General features: G+C 40.1%; 1 protein-coding gene across 1 annotated transcript in view; it reads right to left on the bottom strand.

Annotated features, from left to right (window-relative positions):
- PELI2 (pellino E3 ubiquitin protein ligase family member 2) overlaps positions 1–22,583 on the bottom strand; it is a 112,592-nt gene that overhangs the window by 36,211 nt on the left and 53,798 nt on the right. The gene's annotated exons all lie outside the window — the stretch shown is intronic.

The following is a 22,583-nucleotide window of genomic DNA, read 5'->3' as shown; positions in this document are numbered from 1 at the left end:
GGGTCTCCTCACACTCCACCCAGGCATTTTTTTGGATTGTGATTCCTTCAGTTGAAGTTAGCTAAATAAAGGCAAAGAATCAGTCCATCCTATTTTTTGTAGTCTTAGGCTGCATCTGCACTGTAGAAATAATCCAGTTTGACACTGCTTTAACTGCCATGGCTCTATGCTATGGAATTCTGGGGTTTGTAGATCTGTAGGAGATTTGGCCTTCTCTGCCAGAGAGCTCTGGTGCCACAACAAACTACAATTCCCAGAATTCCATAGCACTATGACATGGAAGTTAAAGTGGGGTTAAACTAGATTACTTCTGTAGTGTGTATGCAGCCAAAATGATGTCCTCTCAGAGCGGGAATTTGCAATATCCAGCCAAAATACTAGGACTCTGCCAGTCTACTGGCTCAGACATGAGTTAGAGAATGATTTCCCCTTTCTTAAACTTCAAACCAACAATAAATCTTAAATAGTTTCCTTGCCTGCTCTAGGGTATTTTACCTAATAAATGCATACATACATACCAAATGGCTTCCTAAACCCTTGTTCTGTTATGTTACCACATCAACGTAATCTCTAACATGTCTGTGGTCTTTGCTTTAGGAAATGCAACATATTTCTGATTTTTATTTAGATTCCCATAGCCTAATTCTTTGCCCTAGGCACACATTAGTACTAACTATTATGAAAAGCTTTTGCCCTTACTATATGGCTTGATGTTATTTTATATTAAATATATTGTCAGCACAGTTTATTAAAAAGGACATTTGGACAAAATCTTTAGGAAGTCAAGCAGGCAATTGCATTGTAAGAAGACATCCTGGTCTGTGGATAAAATAATGAATTCACAAATATCTTGAAATGCCAAAGATTCATTAGCTAAAAGAAGCACACTAGTTCTACTGTCTCTTTGATATAAACTCATTGAAGTTAATATCAAAATGACCTTCCCATAAGTCATCCTGCATGGAACAACTTTTCAAACCACTTAATGTTGTAGAATTTAAGTCTCATGTTGCACTGCTCTCAGGATTTGTCACCTCTGCAATACTAGCTGATATAATATGGCCATTTTGAAATGTCTGGTTATACTGAGTCACAAGAGAACAGAAACATGGTGACAATTAAAGATATTACCTTGCCATAAATTCAGCACTGAAGTTGCCAAATATATTTTGACTTGTCTGTATAAATCACAGAGTTCATTAAAGCCTTGCCTCATGTAAGTAACAGGGAGAATAAAGATCACACCAAAACATTAAAAACTGCCCTGGATTTGCCCAAGGCCTACTTCGTCTAGCACTGTTCCTAACAGGAATTAAACAGATGTGCTTGAAAGCTCATGAAAAGGTACAGTGCAAAATTGGTATCAGACCCAGCACCTGCTAGTTTGAGAGACACCGAGCCAGGAAGAATTTTCCACGTGCATCTCTTTGGCATCTCTAAGCTCCTTATTTAATAAGTCTTTTGTTCTGAAAGGATGCACAGGCATGGGAATAGTGGTATTTAAGATAATGACAAAAAAGTTGCATGCTCCTCTCCTTCACTGTAATGAAATCAAAACAATTGCTTTTGTGGAATTATGCAAATCATAAGGACTCCAAATAAATGTACAGGTAAATGCATTTCCAACTTCCAAGCCACCAGCTCAGACAAGCAATCCACAAAGGCAGCCTATAACAGAAAAAGCAGTCCAGTCCTGAAGTATTCTCATGTCGTAATAATCAGTAGATTACCAATTCTGCCAAAATACCCTAAAGGGACCAGATCACGTCTGATCTTAGAAGCTAAACAGGGCCAACTCTGGTTGTACTTGGATGGGAGACTGCCAATGAGTAACAGGTGCCATAGGCTAGATAGCAGAAGAAGGAACTGGCAAAACAACCTCTGAGTATTCCTTGCCTAATAAAAAACTATGAAATTCATGCTGTCACCATAAAGGAACAGGCAACTTAAAGGCACATACACACATACCACAATTCTCTTTTTTCAGGGAACTTCTCTTTGCCACAATAATGTCAGGCCTTTACAATGCTTTTAGCAGCTGCCCAAATTCAATCAGGAAGCCCAAGGCTGAAAAAGGAAGACTCCAATTAATTCCCCAGAGCCAAACTATTGAATTATTGGTTACAGTTCGTCTATAATCATCATTCCCTTTCCCTGCCATGTGCAGCAGACTCTTGGAGAAATGTCTACCATGGAACTCAATGCACTTAAATGCTCTTTTGCACTGCTCTAAGACCTTCTTAGGGTCTGCATAATACACTGCCCATTCCTCATGACCTACTCCTAACACTATTTCAGGACCAGAGCTTTAGTCTTTAGTAAGAGCCAACGTGACATGTGGTTTTAACACTGGACTATGACTCTGGGGATCAGGGTTCAAATCCCTGGGTTGGCCATGGAAACCAACAGGGTGATCTTGGGCAAGTCACATTCTTTCAGCCTCAGAGGAAGGCAAAGACAAAAGCTACTCTGAACAAATCTTGCCAAGAAAACATTGTGATTGGCTTGCCTTACAGTTGCCATAAATCAGAAACACCTTGAAGGCATGTATAAGAACAAAAATCTTGCACAATCTTGCTGCCTTTTATACTCAGAGAGAGCTTGTGAGCTACCCACTGGTGCATTTAGGCAAGAATTACAGATAATAAATGCCCTGCACATCTAGATATCTTCATTAAGCATATCTTGTTCCGTTAAAACCATTTGTACAATCTAAAAACCACATCCATGAATGTTTTGTACCTTGCAACAGCCTTTCCCCAACACTTAATAGAACATCCTGACCAATCTGTTAGGATTCACATGTGCTAGGGCATATTCCATTGCCAACATCTGGTATTAGAGAACACATTTGTACATGTCTGGCAAGAGTATTCCAGTAACTGTTTGTAGGTGGTTCTCTTCTGGTTAAATTCTTTTTAAAAAATGGAAGTTAAGGTTAGACACAAATCAACACAGGGACATGCGTTTATTTACAACATCAAGAGCAAGTACCACCTGATGTCTACAAATACACAATGCTTTCTATGGATTCTGAAAGATGCTGAGGTTTTGGGGTGTGTGCTTCACAGAGACCATGGAGAAGAGCTGGTAAGATTCACTATAGCAAGAAATTGCATCACATAGGCCCGTTACAGACGGGTGTAAAGTACGTCCTGGGGACGTACTAGGGTTAGGGAAAGTGCGTGCCTTACGCACGCACCTAACCCTACTACATCCCCAGGACGTACAAAATGGCAGTGCCCATTCCACACAGGAGCCACCATTAGAACGTCATGAACGCGCCGCCTCCAAACAGGGTGCTCCTTCCACGATTTGCGTCGCTGGCGCGGCCTTTAGACGGCTGTGCCAGTGACACAAGGGAGAAAGGGGCCAAGGTTCCTTGGGGCATGAAGCCCTAAAGACACCCCTTTCCAAGCCGCGGGGAAGCGGCCTTTTGCCGCTTCCTCGCGGCCTGGAAAGCGGCCTTTTGCCGCTTCCCCACGGCCTGGAAAGCGGCAGATCGGGGGCCCAGAGGCTGCCTTTCTGGCGGCTGAGGCCCCGATCCGGCGGGGAAAGGAGCGCCTACAGGCCGCCCCAAACGGGAGGTCTGTAACGCGCCATAGTTTTCTTGGCAAGATTTGTTCAGAGGATGTTTGCCTTTGCAAACCTCTAAAGCTGAGAGTGTGACTGATCTGTGGTCAGCCAGTGGGTTTCTATGGCTGAATGGAGATTCAAACTCTGCTCTACAGAGTTGTAGTCCAACACTCAAGCCACTACACACACTACAGAATTGATGTGGACAATAATGCCACTCTTTCAAGGGCTCTTGGTGGCAGACCTTTACTCGCCTACAGCCAGCCTCCAAACCTCAAACAGGTATTCACCACAGGAAGACACATGACACAAATGGGGACACAAGTACTAAGCCTTGCCACAAATTAAGATGCCAACTCTGCCTGCAGATTTATCCACGAAATGTCATCACAAGACCTAATGGCATCACCCACAATATTAGGGGACCATCACATGCTCATCCTCAAAAGTGATTTATGCCATACTATGTCATTAATGCCTGTCAGCACTCCACATCGGGCAAATAGGCCAATCCCTGTGTGAGAGGATAAATGGACATGAATCAGACATTAGGAATGGGAATACTGTACACAAAAAACGGTAGCAGAACATTTCAATCTCCCTGGGCATTCCATCTCAGATCTCAGAACAGTGGTCCTTGAACAAAAATAGATTGGAAAGAGAAAGGGAAATAGACAGAATAGAAGATTGGATAGATTTAAGAATAGAGAAAGGAAATATAAAAGAAAAATTTATGGGAATAAAAATTTCATGGTTTCATTATTTGCAAATAGAACAATGGATTAAAAACTGGAGGAAAAGGACAATAGAAAAGAAAAAGTATACACAATTTGAACAAATAGTTCAGAAAGGAAGAGAAATGGAAGAAAATGAGAACATAAAAGGAATTACTACTAAAATGTATAAAATGTTGATGGAGTATAAAGGAGGAAAAATAAAAGGAAATATTTTAAAGGGATTATGGGAAGAAGAAATAGGATGTAAAATAAATAAAATAAATGATAAGAAATGGGATAGAATTTGGGAACAAAGACACTTGAAAAATTTATCGGTTCGGATAAAATAAATTATTGTAGGTTGATTTGGAAATGGTATCTGACTCCAGAGACTACATAATATTAACAAGAATAATTCAAAAAATTGTTGGAGAGGCTGTCAAGAAGTAGGGTCATACATCCATATGTGGTGGCAATGTAAATATGTACAATTTGGGGGGGGGAGTTATATTAGAAATAGAACATGTTATGAATATAAAACAGATAGAAGACCAAGTATAGTTTTGTTATCATTATATAACTCAGAGAAATGGAAAAAAGAAAAAAAATTGGTAAAAAGTTCGGTTACAGCAGCGAGATTAATAATAGCAAGGTGTTGAAAAACGAAAATAGATGTAGAAGTGGAGGATTGGTACTAAGAGGTATGAAGATTAGCCATCAATGATAAATTGACATGTAAACTGAAAGTAAAAAAAGGACTATGGAAAAGAAATGACTTTGAGGGGATTTGGAAAGAATTTATTGAGAAAATATTGAGAAAAGAAGACGGAAGATTACCTCCAGAAGACGAACTGAAATTTTGGACGGAATATAAGGATGGAAATGGCTCCGGGGAAGGGGGGCACTGAGGGGTATATAAAATAATTTGTTAAAATGTCATAGAATGTAGGAATATATTTGTTTATGGAAATATTATAAAAATAAAATAAAATAGCAAGCCTATAAAAAGAAAAGGAAAGAGAAAAAGCAAAATTGAAGTTCATCCACAAACTACAGTTTCTCAGCAACAGACTGAACTTTAGATAATAGCGTCCTGGCACACTACACACATTTCAACAGTACCTGACCCCATCCTCATAAGGGCATCCTACATTCATTTATTCTCTTTACAACAGGCTAGTTCCATTGCTAAACTGGATTTGCCACAAAGGCTAGTTCACAATGCCTCTGTTCACAACAACCATCGTTAAAACTAAGCTTGCCACTTCATGTTTCCATACCCAAAGGATTCTGAATTCAAATTGACATTCTCACACACCTAGGGCATATATAAGTCTGTCCCTGGCTTACCACTCCACCAATTGCATTTGAGGAAGTAGACTTAAGTCTATGAAAGTTCATGCTGCCAATTTCTTTCTTTAATAACTTTAGTAGTTTCAAAGGTGCTACAAGATCTCTCTACATACCAAATCTATGATGGTGATGGTGCAGACAAAAAGCCTTTAGAGATCTTAAGGTTCGAGTAGGTTTGTATAGGGGATATACAGCCTTTCAAATAGTTTATACCAATGTTTCCCAAGCTCTGGTCCTGCAGGTGTGTTGGACTTCAGCTCCCAGAAACCCTAGCCAGTTTGGCCAACAATCAGAAATTGTGGGAGCTGGAGTCCAAAATATCTGGAGGACCAACGTTTGAGAACCACTGGTCTATATCAAAGCTGTATAGAGTTTTATACCTCATGATGAGCACCATGAATTGTGCCCGGAAATGGATTGCTAGTCTGTGAAGCTGTATCAGCAAATGATGTATATGTTCTTTACTACCACTCCTGAACAACAGCGTGGCTGCAGCATTTTGGTTTTTTTTTTTAAAAAAAATACACATGTTTGGATTACTGCAATTTATTTTACTTGGGGCTGCTTTTGGAAAGCATTCTGAAACTTCAGTGGACCTAAGATGCTGCAGCCCAACTACTAACTGCAGCTAATAACAGAGAGTCCTGCAACTCCCTTGTTTCAACAGTGTCACTGGCTGTCATTCTATTCCCATGCACAACTCCAAGTGCTGACTTACAACACCCTATACGACTTGAATGTAAACTACCTACAATATCATATTTCTCCTCTTCTCCTTCCTATTCTAAATTGTGAGATTTTTCAAGGGAAGACTTTCTTTTGGTCCCACTATCACTGGCACATTTTATCAGTGTCTTTTCTGTTCTTTCCTCACCAGGCCAAGACTTATTTATTCTGGGAGGCATTTAGCCATTAAATGGTTCCTGCAGATCTTTTAATAAAGTGTGTTAGAGTTTCTGTCCTCTTATGTTTTTAAATGCTTTTAAAACTGGTTTAAATCAGTGCTTGCTCCTAATATGATCTCTTATTTAACTGTTTTCAATTGTTTCTTAATGTTATATTTGATTGGTTCTGAGTTGTGGCTTGTTTTAAGTCACGTTTTAAGCCACCTTGGGTCCTGAAATAAGAGAAAAGAGGGATATAAAGTAAAAACATAAATTACGTAAGCCAGCACTCAGGTGTGCCCAGAATAACTTGAAATAATTGGACACCTGACATAATTTCAAGGTTGTGTTATTTTGTATTATTGTGAGTGAGCTTAGGATAATCTTCATGGGAAGGGAGGGAGAGGACAAAAGAGACAAAATATTATTGAATTAGTGAAGGAAGCCAGCTAACAGAGATAAGTAAGCCACCAGCAATGCAAAACCAGAACAAAAAGGAACTGCCAAGAATGGCTTACATTCTGGTGTGTATGTGTACTTCAGAACAAACAACTAAACAACTGCATCTAGAGGAGAAAGGTAAAGCTAGTTGCTCATCCTTCTCCAAAAGAAAAACAAGCGTAGTATAAAAGCAGAAGAATATATGTTCAATGTGGAGTGGCTAATAGCCAAGAAAAAGTCCAAGTATGTGTGTACTAAACACCAGAACCCTCCAGATTAACAAAACATGAGACATGTATTTGTAAATAAATTTAGCAGCAGTATAATCACATTGCTGTCACGTTATAAAGAGTTTGGCTATAGTGCTCTGGCAAGATGGATTATGATTTATAAATTTGAAGTCTTTCAAAAATAAATCACTCTGAAAGATTGTGAAATGAGTGAAGCTTGTTGTATGCACAAATGCTCAGCAAAAGAGAATGGTGGGACCAGAGGGGACAACTCAGCCATGACAAACACAAACAAAGAGCTATATTAACCATGAATTGGTTACAACATAAAGTAAAATATATGTCTTCCAGTCTCCTGCCCACCAATGGCAACCCCATGAATTTCATAGGGCTTTGTTAGGCAAAGAATACTCAGAAGTGGTTTACCACTGCATCTCCTCTAAATACAGTCTCCCAAATATTAAACAGGTCTGACCCTGTTTAGCTTCCAAGATCTGTTGGGATCTGGTGCCCACTGGCCTGAAGTCACAGCTGAAGTCTCCTCTTACAGCATAGAATTCACAGCAGATTTCTGAACATAGTTTCAACTTGCCCAACTCTGTGTTTTCATTGTTGAACTTTCACAGCAAACATTCACTTGATTAGCCCTGAGGGATAAAACAGCAATTGAAAGTTATGCCAGCAGCTATGATCAACATTTGTAAAAGTAAATAAACTACAGAGCTATACAGCAGTTTTCCAGGCCTGGGCTTTCACAGATCTGGAGCTGTTTTTGCTGTAAGGATCAGGCTACGTTTTCCACCAGTTCGCTGTGCTATATTAATTTTTGCCAATCCCCTTTACAAGATGAAAAGAAAGGACAAATTAAGAGTCTAGATCTGTTCTGGTTGTGTAATCTGTATCAGCTTTGTCCAATTCTGAGTGGACTCTATGTTTCCAACATTCAGAGCTCTGTGTTCCCCTTTTTACACTGAATGTTTAGATTCTGTTTATTAGTTTGGATAGGTTTCTTGTGTTTACAGTGAAGGCTTCAAACAGAAGACAAGAGAACAAAAACAGTTCAGTAAACAATTGTTATAGCCTAGGCTCAAGGCATTTTATAGCACTTGTAAAATGCAATGTAAATAACGGGTTGGGTTTTTCTCTGTTGCCTTCATGAACAGATTTAGTCTATTTGTAACAAGGTGGATCAGTTAGGGGAGCATTCTGCCATTTATCATACAGATGACTTATCTGGCTGGAAGCTAGTATTAGAAGGGGGAAAATGACAGTGAAAATGATAGTTTTGAGCAATGGCAGCTATAAGGCACAGCATGCATCCTACACTTTTCTCCTTAAGCGAAGCAACATCAAAACCTAAGCAATCTCAGCAAAGCTAGGAGACTAAAGGAGGAAAATGCTTATAAATTGCTTCTAACATGTAATTTTTGGTATTTTAGATTCAGCCTGCTTCTATTCATGTTTTCTCAAACTAATTCCACTGTAGATATGAACACATATTTTGTTACAAGACTGACCTAGATAGCCCAGTACTAGCAGACTAGTAGATGCTTCTCCAGGGTTTGGGGCAATGGAAACTGTTGACATCAAAGACTGAACATGAGCCTTCAAACCCATCAGCAATGGCCCTTCCTCGGGGGCCCTTTCCTTGCTTATCACTTTGGTTTCACGGGTTTATAAAATGAGGGAAATCTCTCAGATTGGAAGGTTTCACAATCTGAAGCTGGTTTTAAACATGGCCCCACATGATGATGCAAGGGGTTATAAAAGTCACCCTGAATCTCCCAGACACTAAGAACTGGAACACCACACTTTTTATAATGGAATTATATTCAACCTAAAAAAATACAAAATGATTCCTGACACTTACCATATTTTAAAAGGCTCTCAGGTAATCTCCTCAGATACTTTTGTAAATTCTAAGCAAAACCATCAGCACCAAATCTGAAGTGGGGCAGCAACAGGAATAACGGCAGTTGCTCCATAACAAAAGAATATCCCTTTGTCTGCAAGTCATCTACAAGTAGCCCGAAGGTAAGTTTGCGAGTGGGAACTGAGCCAGGAGGAGATACCTTGCATATAACAAGATCTGGAAACCATGACCTATGAGTAGAGACTTGGGGATCTGTGTAAATTTACAGCACTATATAAATAAAGCTTAATAATGTTTAGCCTGAAAAGGAAGTTAAGAGTTGACATGATACCCATGTTTAAATATTTGAAGGGATATCATATTGAGCATAGAGCAAACTTGTTTTCTGCTACTCCAGAGAATAGGACCCAGAGCAATGGATGCAAGCTCCAGGAAAAGAGATTCCACCTCAACATTAAGGGCTGTTCGACAGTGGAACACACTCCTTCATCGGAGTGTAGTAGAGTCTCCTTCCTTGGAGGTCTTTAAGCAGAGGCTGGATGGCCATCTGTCAGGGATGCTTTGATAGAGAATTCCTGCATGGCAGGGGGGTTGGACTGGATGGCCCTTGCGGTCTCTTCCAACTCTAGGATTCTAGGATTCTATCTATGTTAGGATCAAACATAGATCAGAACAGACATTGCAGTTAAGAAATGCATAGATAAAGGATGGAGGACACCTGGCTTAAGGAGACTATTTGTGAAAGGGATCTAGGAATCCTAGCAGACCACAAGTTGAACAGGAGTCAACAGTGCGATGCGGCAGCTAAAAAGGCCAATGGGATTTTAGCCTTCATCAATAGATGTATAGTGTCTTGATCAAGGGAATTAATAGTGCTACTCTATTCTGCTTTGATCTGGCCTCACCTGGAATACTAAGGCCCCATGCAGACTGGCATCAAAGATCTGGAAGGAAGTGGGCTGATTCGGATGCCCCTCCCCCGAATCTCTCCGTTAGCAAGTGCCCACTACAAAAGAGGGGCATTTTAAATCGAATGCATTCTGTGCCTGCTGCCAAAGGTGCCTGGTGACGTTTTGCAGGGGCATCGGAGTGTCCTCCCCCTCCTTTTTTTTAAAGAGCCATGCACAAAATGCCCCAAATGTCAATTTTTTAAAAACCTCTTTTTTGTGTGTTGTGTGTATGTGTGGGCATTTGGGTCAGATCTGCCCCGTCCCCATTTTCAATCCCATGCAAGCTAATACATCCCCCACTCCTTGCCCCCCAGAATGCCTCTTACACATGTAATAATAATAATGATAATGATAATAATAAATTCCTCCCCTCAGAAATGCCAGAAAAGGATGCAATTGCAATGCATTCTTTTTTTTTTTTGCTTTTAAAAGCAATTCAGGGCTGCCTCTGAATTCAGTAGCAAAAGCATGTATCATTTTGTCTAATTGACAAGAGCAAAAAATGTAACACTGATTGTAAGTCTAGCCTTTTGCAACATTTGTAACATTCCCCTTTTCTGGAAGCGAGCAGATGAAAGAGAAAGTGCACAAACTGCTAGCCCTGCTCTGTCTGCCTCAAGAAAACAAATCATGCGCATATTTGGTCAAAAATAATTTTAAAAAAATATGAAAAGGGGGGGGGGTGCCTGATGTGAGCTCCGTTTGTGCCCTGCCTCTGACCTGACCTGACCTGACCCTAGAGGAGCTTTGCCATTGCCTTCCAGTGAGGCTGAGAGAGTGTGACCTGTCAGTTCCAACTAAGGTAGACCCATGGAATCAATTGGGAATAAAATGGAAATGCAGCACAGGCATTCCTGTAGCATCCTCATATACTACTACTAATAATAATAATAATAATAATAATAATAATAATAATAATAATCCAGGAGCAACAGGAAAGTAGAACAAGCAAGCACCCAAAAAATAATGCACATAAATGGTCAGAAGAGGCTGATGTCCCTACATGCCCCAGCTTGGACCCACAGCCCTACTTCCCTGGGCAATCCTCCTTCCTTCCGACCCTCACCTCCCTTTGAGCTTTCTCCACCACCCCCACCTCCCTCTGACAATAATCCAGGAGCAAGAGGGAATAAAGTAGAACAAGCAGCCTGATTTCCCTACATGCCCCAGCGTAGCCCCGCAACCCAATTCCCCCTGGAAATCCTCCTCCTCCTCCTCCTCCTCCTCCTTCCTTCAGACCCTCTCCTTCCTCGGGGATGCCCAATGACCCTTTCCCCCAGCTCCTTCATCCTCCTCCTCCTCCTGCTCCGTTTTAGGATCCCCTCCATGGCTCCCTTCCTCCCACAGCCCCTTCCTCCTCCTCCTCCTCCTCCTCCTCCTCCTCCTCCTCCTTCATCACTTTCTCCACCCCCCACCTCTCTCTAACAGCCTTCTGCAGCCCAAAAGTCACCCCTGATTTCCCCCTTTCTCCTGTCACCCTTTGCATCCAGCGATTCCCCTTTTTTCGGCTCTTTCCTCCTCCTCCTCCTCCTCCCCCCTCCCTTCTGATGATGGGAGGGAATGCTCTGACCTCTGCCCGCCCCCTGACCCTAATCCCTCCCTAATTTGCCCCGATCATGATCGAAGGCAAGTTCAAATTTCGCTCAACCCGAGTCTTTTGGGAAAAGATGGATTTTAGCCCGAATCTGGATAACCCGGGGTAAGGGGCATTTCCTTGTGCAAGCCCCGACATGGATTGTGATGGATTCAGATCCAATATGAACTTCACGTGCAAGAATCGATTTCAAACCCAGTTTTTGTTGTTGTTGTTTTGTTTTGTTTTTTGTAGTCTGAATGGCCCGTTAGAGGGTGGTGGAGTCTTCTTCTTTGGAGGTCTTTAAACAGAGGCTGGATGGCTATCTGCCAGCAGTGCTTCAATTGTGCATTCCTGAATGGCAGAACATGGTTGTTCTGGATCATTATATGATTCTAGAACCTGATTCAGATCTCCCAGCTTTGATTAGCCACAAGTCCATTTCACTGGTAAGGATTTTATCCAAGAAAGGGGTAAGAATGCATTTTACATATTCCTCCTCCTTTAAAAAATAAAATTAATTCTGGGCTTTCAAAGGTTCAAAAATATTTTAAAAGATTTTAAAAACAACACTGAAGTCACAACAAACTCACTAATTTATATCTGGGTTTGATGCATATAAACAAGTCTACAGCAAACTTATTATCATGGCATATTTTGTATTTGGCCCACTCTTTATCATCTCATTGAAATATGAAATGGCAACAGTGAAAAGTAGTGTGTGGATAAAGAATGGTGTGCCTTCATATATAAGAGCATTATTAATAATCTACATATGCCCAAAATTAAATGAAGCATTGTGCAAACTAATTCTTGGCCTTTACATGACTTTAAAAGCCAGCTACAAAGTAAAAGGCAAAAGTTATATATTCTACTTGCTTGTTCTGAAGAAGCAGCAACATCAACCAAAATTCTCAGCATGTGTTTTTAGGCTAAAGGAATATAAAGGGCATGAAGTGTGTTTCAAAGCTGAAAGAATACAACTACTCCAGGTGTTTTCTACCTAAGTACCATCCAAAAATGCTAGCACATGATTTGAATAAATGAGGTGATATGAAGGCACTAAGTATACAAGGTATACACATACACAGTGCTATACTGTATTTATACAGAAATGCTGTGCCACTGTGGAAACAGAATAATGATTTTGTAGCACAGATAAAAATGGTTTTCTAACATGAAACAATGGGAAAGTTCATTATTTACCAAACATTTACAAAGGCAACTGAAACCTAAGACAGCCATATTTGTCTTTTTAAAAAATTCTACCTACTGTCTGCAGAACAGTCATTATTCCATTGTGCATCAAAGCAAAATTCTGATGACAAGATAAGTTGTGCACTGCACATCCAAGTTTCCCGATCTCTCATGTGTGTGTGCGCGCGCGCACGCGCGGAGAGACAGAAAAGAGATGCCATGGGTTGGAGTAATAGGTAACCAAGACTAGAAACCAGGAGCCCTGGTGGCACAGTGGTTAAATGCCTGTACTGCAGCCACTCACTCAAAACCACAAGGCTGCGAGTTCAAGACCAGCCAAAAGGGCTCAAGCTTGACTCAGGCTTGCATCCTTCTGAGGAGGTCGCTAAAATGAGTACCCAGATTGTTGGGGGCAAATTAGCTTACAGTTGTAAACCATTTAGACACTGCTTAGGCAGTAAAAATTCATGGCACTGGAGTACTAAATTGTATGAAACACCTTTTGCTTTATCAATGAGGAGGAGCCACTGGTTATGCTTTGTCAAACTTTTAACCACAAGGGGAAGAAGATTACCAACATTTTCAACTATGAAATCATCAATAAGTTAGATTCTACAATATTTGGATGTGCAAGGACATGCATAACTTTGTTCAAAGTGTAATAGAGAAGTAACGTCTGTAGCAAGAGTATAAAGATGCTTTTTCTTGCCATCTGTTGAAATAATTAATGGAGTTCTTCAAGTTGCAAACCTGCTTAAACAGCATAATCAGATACAGGGACTATGGTTCACTGCCAATAAATAGATAAAGGTGTAAAACAGTTCTCTGAAACTGTCACAAGATGATAGCGTCAGAAAAGCTGTAAGCCATCCTGTAAAGTGATACACAAGTTGAGAAAAACACAGCTAGATTAAGTTTAGATTTTTGAATTGCATATGCCAACCTTTATGCATATGCCTGTTCGCTTCCGAGCTCAATACAAGGTGTTGGTTTTGACCTATAAAGCCCTAAATGGCTTGGGCCCAGGGTACTTAGAGGACCGCCTCTCCCCATACAATCCGCCCCGCACTCTCAGATCATCTGGGACAAATCTGTTAGAGGTCCCTAAGTCTCATCTGGTAAGGACCTCTCAGAGGGCTTTTACCGTTGTTGCCCCTTCATTGTGGAATGAGCTTCCCATAGAGCTCCGCTCCTCTGCATCACTAGTCTCTTTTAAGAAACAATTAAAAACATACTTATTTCAGCTGGCTTTTTCACTTTAGCTAACTGTGTTTCTTGTTCTGCCCTTGCTCTCTGTTTTTGACCCCACATTTTGTAAATATTGTCGTTTATCTAGCCCCTGATGAATGTGATATGTTTCATCTCCTGGTTTGTTTTATGTTTTATTCCCTGTTTATATCCCCTAGTAATGTCTTTTAAAATTTTATATACTGATGTTTTAACTGTATCTTGTACGCCGCTTTGATCACTTTTGTGGAAAAGCGGGATAGAAATAAAGATTATTATTATTATTATTATTATAACTTCTAGTCAGGGCAAAAGTTCTCATAACGACAAATATCTCTCAGTTCCACATATCTGACATCAAACAATTCTAAGATATTATTCATTTGTACCAACACTTCTGTAGGGCAGTTTGATGGTTGCATAAGAGATCAATGTGCTTCTCTTATTTATATCTGAAATCCAGTCTGTAGTGTTTCAAAGACAATGTTCTGAATCATATTTTGGGTTCAATTCACATTTCACTGACAATTCTTGATCTCACAGAAACACAATCCTATAGTCTGTTAGGTGCAGCAGGAGTTAGAATCCCCTGCCACACAGCTAGAAATAAGAGCTAACTAGTTAAAATCAAGTTAGTTGGAAGCTTCCTAATACAAAAGGGCATTAAATTTATTAAATTAAAATTAAAATTAAATCTAGCAACTATGTCTGCTATGATCCCCGCAATGCCAATGGAGAGTTTCAAGAGGTTGATATTTCTGCCATGGAACTGTAAAATGTTAGAGAACCTAATTCTACACTGGGAAGTCCAGAATCAATGCTAACCCCCCAAGACATATATCTCGGTGACTTGTTCTAACCCTCTCTATGATTGAACAGTAGTGTATTGTCCATAATCTTATAGCAATAGTATTTATATTTCTATACCACTTATCAGTGAATTCAGTACTCTCTAAGCAGTTTACAATCTGTAATCCAATTGCCCCCAACAAGCTGGGTACTCATTTTACCAACCTACGAAAGAATGGAAGGCTGAGTCAACCTTGGTATTGAACCCAAAACCTTGTGGCTGCGGTACCAGCATTTAACCACTGCACCACCAGTGCCATCATCAATATGTCATCATTGTCGCAATGATACTAATGTGCCCTCAGTAATATTATTGTCATCACTATTGTCCTAAGTAGGAGTCAAATCATCTGCACCTTATCTTTTCTTTCAAGGCAAATGACATAGTCTCAACTGGTATGATTGTTTCAATTTTCTTGTCAAAGAATGGTAAACACACATCTTTTGAGCATATTGAATTTGTGATTCAAAATAAATTACAGTATGTAAAAAATATTTGTGCACACTAAAGCACCTCTGTGTACGTGCTTGTTACGTGCATATTTGTTCAGGCAAAGTGAAACTTTTAGCTCTCCGGATTGGCATTCTCTTCAAGTATGTTTCTTCTCTGAATACAGACATACCAGAATGAAAACCAGTGTACAGCTTTACAACAAAACCTCATGTTTCAAGCCTTCATACAAAATTTCAAGAGAATGAGAAAATAATTACCACTTACTGCAATTTTTATATATCTAATAAGCACTGAGAAATCACAATGAAACTTAGAATGTATGTTTAAGTCTATTTTTTGTTTGCAGTATGAACACATCTGCCACTCTGGGGAAAGGGAAACTAGAGGCAAAATAGATAAAATACATATTTGAATGAAATATTTGGACTGAGATCTACTAGCACATTGTAGTGTACTCATTATTTTTATTATAAATATTGGAACAACTATTAGAAGATAACATTCAACATCCTCTTCTGACAATGCCTTACCTAAGAAAGCAAATAAAAACAACTCTCTTTTCTGAATACTGAATCTCTCCTTACATCTTAAATGACTGGGTGATACCTCTTGCAATGTTAGTATTATATTACTAAGTACAACACAAACAACACAAATATATTCGGAGAAAGATGAAACCAGCACCAAGGGTTACCACTGAGGTGGGGCCTAAACTGCTCCGTGTCCAGAGTGTGGGAGTAATACGTTAAACAGGAATGTTGCTACAAATAAAGCATTAAAATTTACAATGAGGGCTAAAACAATTTACATTCCCCCAGTTCAGTGTTAAAATGGAATCATTTTATTTGTAGCACTGTAAGGATGGTTGTTCATTGTATAAAAATCTTCTAAATGCTCCAAGCCCACTGTGGGCAACAGCCTGCCATCCCCCATCTCTGAAAATTGATCTGGGTCTTTCTTGAAACCAAAACGTAAGCTGCTTAGGGACATATGCAGCTTCTGTGCAAATCTATTAGTGCTCTGGAAGACCTAACAGAAGTGCTATTTAGCTTGTTTAAGAGGCACATACTCATGTGCCCTTTTTCAGGTGAAAATTCAGGAAGTGTGAGTGCAAACAGTAACCAACAATAACATGCAACATGGTACTCGAGCAAAACTTAACATCCATAGCTAGTGCTTTACTTTTAAAGTAATGCTTCCAAGCCCCTTTCCTACCAACTACAGTCATTCAAACCTGGGCTCGGTCCTATCCACACAATTGCACTCTGCCATATATCTTGGCCATGCCAAGGTGTTAATGTTGGCAACCAGCATAAATTGTACACATATAGTTTTATAGAGAGGAATTAACTTATTTAGTTGTCTGTATCCAAATCAAAAGTAACTACAATAGTGCCCTAAGCAGACTAACTCAAATAAGTATGAAACCAACAACCATTTGTCATTTCAACCAGAAGAAAATACTGGTGACATTGATTAATGCCAGTGCAAAAGAGTGAAGAATCAGAGAAATCTATCTTGCATCTTGTTGCCCTGATTTCTGCTCAGTGCCTTAACTTCTTCCATGTTTCAGAGACTGTTTCCTGACATTTTTATTGAACACAAAATTGTATGTTCATTGGTAATGGTTAAGGCTTATTTCTCCCTTGTGAAGGGTCTTCCATTGATGTCCAAGGTCTCCTGCTGGTCTAATTGCAACAGAAGTAATACCCATTTTATTCTGACCCCACATTCAATACTCTAACACTTTACTTAATTACCTTCAAATATGAAACTTTGTCATATGCGCTACTCATATCTATAAGAGGATGCAACTAATGTTTAAGAGTATTAACCTGAGAAGTTCCCATTTAAAATCTCATTCTAGCTCTCTCTCTCTCTCTCTCTCTCTCTCTCTCTGTGTGTGTGTGTGTGTGTGTGCATGCGCGCGCGCCATTAAGTCACTTGTCGATCTATGTTGACTCCATGAATTTCTATTTAGATTTAACTTGGCATTTTAGCTTTCTTTCACAAAATGTATGTAGGTGCACAGAGGCAGCAGCCAGGAACTTTCCTCTCCTGGAATTGATAGAACTTAAACTTTCGGAGCTTCACAGCAAGATTCCAGCTTAATGTCCTTTAAGGTTACGTGTTACCTAACTAGAGAGAGGAACAAATTTTCAAAATTGTTCAAAATGATGAGGCCATAATTTGATCGTCAATCACCTATTATTTAGACGTGAAGGTTTTATTTAGTTCCTTCATAGCTGCCTTTCCAAGTTCTAGTCTTCTTCTAATTTCTTGACTAGTCTCCATTCTGATTTATGACTGGGACAATTTATGAAAAACCACTGACTATATCAATGTCTTTATCATCTGTTTTTCAAACTTATGTAAATCATCTATGCTCATTATTTTGATTTTCTTAATGTTCAACTCCAAACTTGCCTTTGCACTTTGACTTTCTTCAATAGACAGTCCAATTCTTTGTTATTTTCTGCTAGCAATATAGTGTCATCTGTATATCCTAAATTGTTAGATGTTCCATCCTCCAATTTTCCAATTTTCACACCTTGAAGTCTAATCAGCTTTACGTATAATACATCCAGCATACAAGTTAAACAAGTTAAACAGACAGCAGGATAAAATTCAGCTATGCCTGACCCTCTTGCCAACCGAAAACCATTTTATTACCCTATATTCTGTCCAGACAATAGTCCCTTGTCCTGAGAACAAGTTACTGTGAGTGCCTGCATGGCAGGAGGTTGGACTAGATGGCCTTTGTGATCTCTTCCAACTTTATGATTCTATGATTCTACACATCAGGAAATCAAATGTTGTGGCACACCCATTTTTAAAAGAATGATCCATAGTTATGATCTACACAATCAAGCACTTCAAGTTACCTTTTGCTATAATCTATAAAGAACAGGCTGATTTTCTTCCTGAATGCTCTGGCATGCAACATTATCTAACATACCAGTATGTTTGCACTATGATCCCTGTTGCCTCTTTCTTTTCTGAACTCAGCTTTACCATCTAGCATTTCTGGCTCCATATATAGAAAAAGTCTTTTTCCAAAACCATAAGGTTGTGAGTTCAATACCAGCCAAAGGGCTCAAGCTCAGCTCAGGCTTGCATCCTCCCGAGGTTGCTAAAATGAGTACCCAGATTGTTGGGGGCAATTAGCTTACAGTTGTAAACCGCTTAGACACTGTTAGTTCAGTATGAAGCAGTATATAAATGAAGCTGCTTGTTTGTTGTTTGTTTTAAAATGTTGTGCCTCATTTTGTTTGTATGGGTGTTCAGTGCAATAGTTGCTGCAATCCCTAGTTCCCCTTTGTTAGGGAATGGAATGTATATTGAGCATTTCTAATCTATCGGTCATTTTTTTTTTTCATATTTGTGGGCAGATTTTAGTTAGAACTTGAGTGGATTTTGTCTCTGCAGCCTGAAGCAGCTCTATTGGTATGTCATCTGTTCCTGATTTATTTCTTCCCAGCTTCCACTTCACTTTCTAAATTGGCAGATTGTGTTGTTGTTGCTGCTTACCTTCAAATAATTTCTGATTTATGCTAACCCTAAGGTCACAAAAATTCAATTAATGAGATTTTCTTGGCATTAATTGTTCAGAAGTAGTTTGCCTTTGCCTTTGTCTTCCTCTGAGGCTGAGACAGTGTGACTTGCTTGCCCAAGATAACCCAGTGGGTTTCCATCACTGAGCTGGTATTAACACCCTGGTCTCCAAAGTCCTAGTCCAATGTTCAAACCACTATATCATGCTGCTCGCAATGACCAGGTTACTATACCAAAAATGTAATACAGATTACAAGCATCTTCCTTTCTGTACAAATATAGCAGAATTATAAACTATACATGAACAAAGAACAGACACTCAAACAGAGAGAGAGAGAGAGAGAACTAAAATGTATCAATAGTCTGCAGAGTTAAATTTTCTCTTGGGGTGCTACCAAATGATGTTTTATTGTTCTATTGTGCAATGGCCCTGTCCCATTCACCAAATGTTGCAGACATATTAAATGACATTACAATCCATTTATAATCAGCCTCTGATTCCCACAGTGCTCCCTCGGGTTACGAATTTAATTCGTTCCGCAGCGCCGTTCGTAACCCGATACATTTCGCAACCCGAAAAGCCGCTGGAAAGCCGCTAGCGGCTAGCGGCGGCTTTTGAATTTCGCGCCGAAACGCGCCGAAAAAATCTTCGTAAGCCGAAAAATCCTTCGTAACCCGGAACAGTTTTTTTAAATCTAAGTTTTTCGTACCCCGGAAATTTCATAACGCGGTGCATTCATATCCCGGGGTACCACTGTACTGCATGTCATTTTTTAACTGCAAAATGCCTGGCAAGAAAAGAATGAAACATACTATTTTTAGTAACTAACCTAAATATCCTAAAGGTATCAGATTCTGTCTGATCTTGGAAGCTAAGCAGAGTCAGCCCTGATTAATACTTGAAAGGGAAATTGTCAACCAGTATCAGATGATGTAGGCTATATTCCAGAGGACTGGCAAAAACACCTCTGAGTATTCCTTGCCTAAGCAGGGTGCGATCCAGACCGGCGCTTTGCCACATAGTAGGGTTGCCAGGGGGTGGAGCGTCACATGCCCCGCAACCCTAGTACGTGACGGCACCATAATCATGGCACCTCCCATCTACATGGGTTCTGCCATGATTACATGGCGCATGTGCCGTGTCCTCATGGCATGGCACGGCACATGCGTGACGTCTCTGGGCCGCTCCAAGACACTTACAGCGGCCTGGCTGCAGCGCAAAAAGGAGCTCTGAAATGGAGCTCCTTCTGGGCACGTGCCTCGTTCCCACATGAAGCCCCAAGGAAACCCATTTTATGCACCACGGATAAGCGGCATTTTGCCACTTTTCCGTGGTCCTGAAAAACTCCGGATTGGGGCCACAGGGAGCTAAAAGGGGCGGGATGTACCGTGCCAAAATCCTGTGAAATTCATGGGGTCACCACAAGTCCACCAGAAACTTAGAATCATAGAATCATAGAGTTGGAAGAGATCGCAAGGGCCATCCAGTCCAAACCCCTGCCATGCAGGAAATCTAAATCAAAGCATCCCCGACAGATGGTCATCCAGCCTCTGCCTAAACACCTCCAAGGAAAGAGATTCTTGCACATGCACACACATGAAAAGGTAGATAACATAGGGGATATCCTTAGAGAGCCACCCTGGTGTAGTTGCTTGAGTGCTGTACTATGACTATTGACCAGCGGTTCCCAACCTGTGCTTTGTGGTGTCCTTAGGACTCAGAGTCAGTGCTCTAGACATCAGGATTTCATTCTGTGCTTAAGTGTAAAAACCCACTGGGTGACCCTGGGCAAGTCACAGCCTCTCATCCTCAGAGGATGGCAATGGCAAACACCCTGTGAGGAAACTTGCCAAGAAAACCCTATGATAGGTTCTCCTTAGATTCTATCATAAGTCAAAAATGACTTGGAGGCACACAACAACAATAACAACAGCCTTTCTCCTGTTTGATGTCCAGTTCAGTCACAGAGCCATTTGTATTTACCTCTAAGCAAGCATGCATACAATATGGCTATCAAGTTAAGTCATCTGAATGGTCATTACAATTTAATTATTTATTTAAAATTGTATACTTCACTGCATTGGAATGGGGCTCTTTGTAACTGCACAAGGAATGAGTTGTTATTCCACTGTTTCTAGTCTTTTTGCTTGGGTGGGACAATGGAGGAAGCGTTCTTTGGTGTTTCCCATCAAAGGAGCACTGAGAGAGTAGAAGAGATTGGTGCTTCTTTTATGTTCTCCCAGGATAGACTATGCTTTCCCCTTTCACCAATCTACCCAGAGAAGGGGATGGTTCCTTTTGGATAAGTTACCTTACCTTGTACCTTAACTTTTATCAAAAAATGGAACCATCCCCTTCTCTGAGTATTGAGGCAAAAGGCCTCTTTGAATGCCTGAGAATGGCAGCAGTCAGGATGGCTGTCCCCTTGAGGCAGCACTGGTGTCTTCCCCTCTCCACAGGATGACCCTCAACATATTCACAGGTCATATCAAAATAGACCATTTTGTCCCTAAAACCTGCTCTCAACTTATACATAAGGTTGACTTATACATGAACATATATTGTAACCAGGAAAGCCAAGCAGGATACCTCATTTTGCAACTGAGAAGTAAAGTCAAGATTTACAGCCTCACCATAACCATATTTATTCAAGGTACAATTTGCTCTCTGCCACAGGCCTTCTTATAAAACACACACTCACACACACAAAGAGAGCAAGACTTGTACAAATGTTGTTAAAATGGGACTGAGAAGTACTTGTTTGTAAATGGGAGGACAGGAGATGAGGTGAACGTTTGGATTTAGGAAATGACAGCCCACTTGGCTACAGTCCCTTTGGCAATGGAATAGATCAAGATGCCCAATTATCCTCAAACTGTTACATCCACTAAAAGTATAGCAAATTCTGCTTACATTAAAGCATCAATGATATGCAGCACTACCAGTTCTATGCCTCTATGTACACTTAAGTCTTTTGTAAATGCCAAAAGTTAGTTCCCAAAGAGATAGTGTTGATTGTCAACCTGGAAATTATTTCCAAGAACAAGCATGGTTTTTCACTCCTTTACATTTGACTTTGGGAACTATCTTACAGGCTTCCCAAGCTCCCAGAAAAGCTGGCCAAAAGCTTTGGGGTTGTTTTTTTTCTTTTTGTTTTTTTTAAAAACGTTCAAATCTGCTTTTGCACTTGAGAAAAAAGCCCTAGTTGTAACCCATTCTATTGCTGTTCTCTGGGCAGACATCCAGAAACCATACCTTACACAGCAATTTGGAAAGCACAAAAGCTCTTTCATAAGGGTTCAAAGAAAGTGCAAGAGAGCTATGTTAAACCTAGCATTTCTTTCCACCTCCAAGTTCTAAAATGCAAAATAGCAAAGGATTTTAATTACCATCTTTCAATAAACTTTTATTATCTTTGTAAGAACAAAAGCCAATGTTCTGCATATTAAATTCAAGGTGCACAAAATACAATGAGAATAAAGTTGTTTTAGTAACCAGGTGCCTCAGGCATGCTCAAAAGGGTTTTGGCAGGTGGTTACCTACTGCAGAATCCAGATGTTAGAAGCACAATACTGAATGCATGTCTTCTTTTCTATTTCCCTCTTCAAGAAGCAAGGGTTGTGCACAGAAATGTTAATTATAGCCCCAATATCTAATCTTTAGCGGGATACATACCTCCATTTTGTAGCGTGGCGGCGGCAGCA

This window comes from Sceloporus occidentalis, unplaced genomic scaffold (assembly GCF_023333645.1).
Source record: "Sceloporus occidentalis isolate IW3139 unplaced genomic scaffold, rSceOcc1.0.p SCAF_4, whole genome shotgun sequence".
NCBI lineage: Eukaryota > Metazoa > Chordata > Lepidosauria > Squamata > Phrynosomatidae > Sceloporus > Sceloporus occidentalis.
This window is presented reverse-complemented; position numbering and strand designations above follow the sequence as displayed.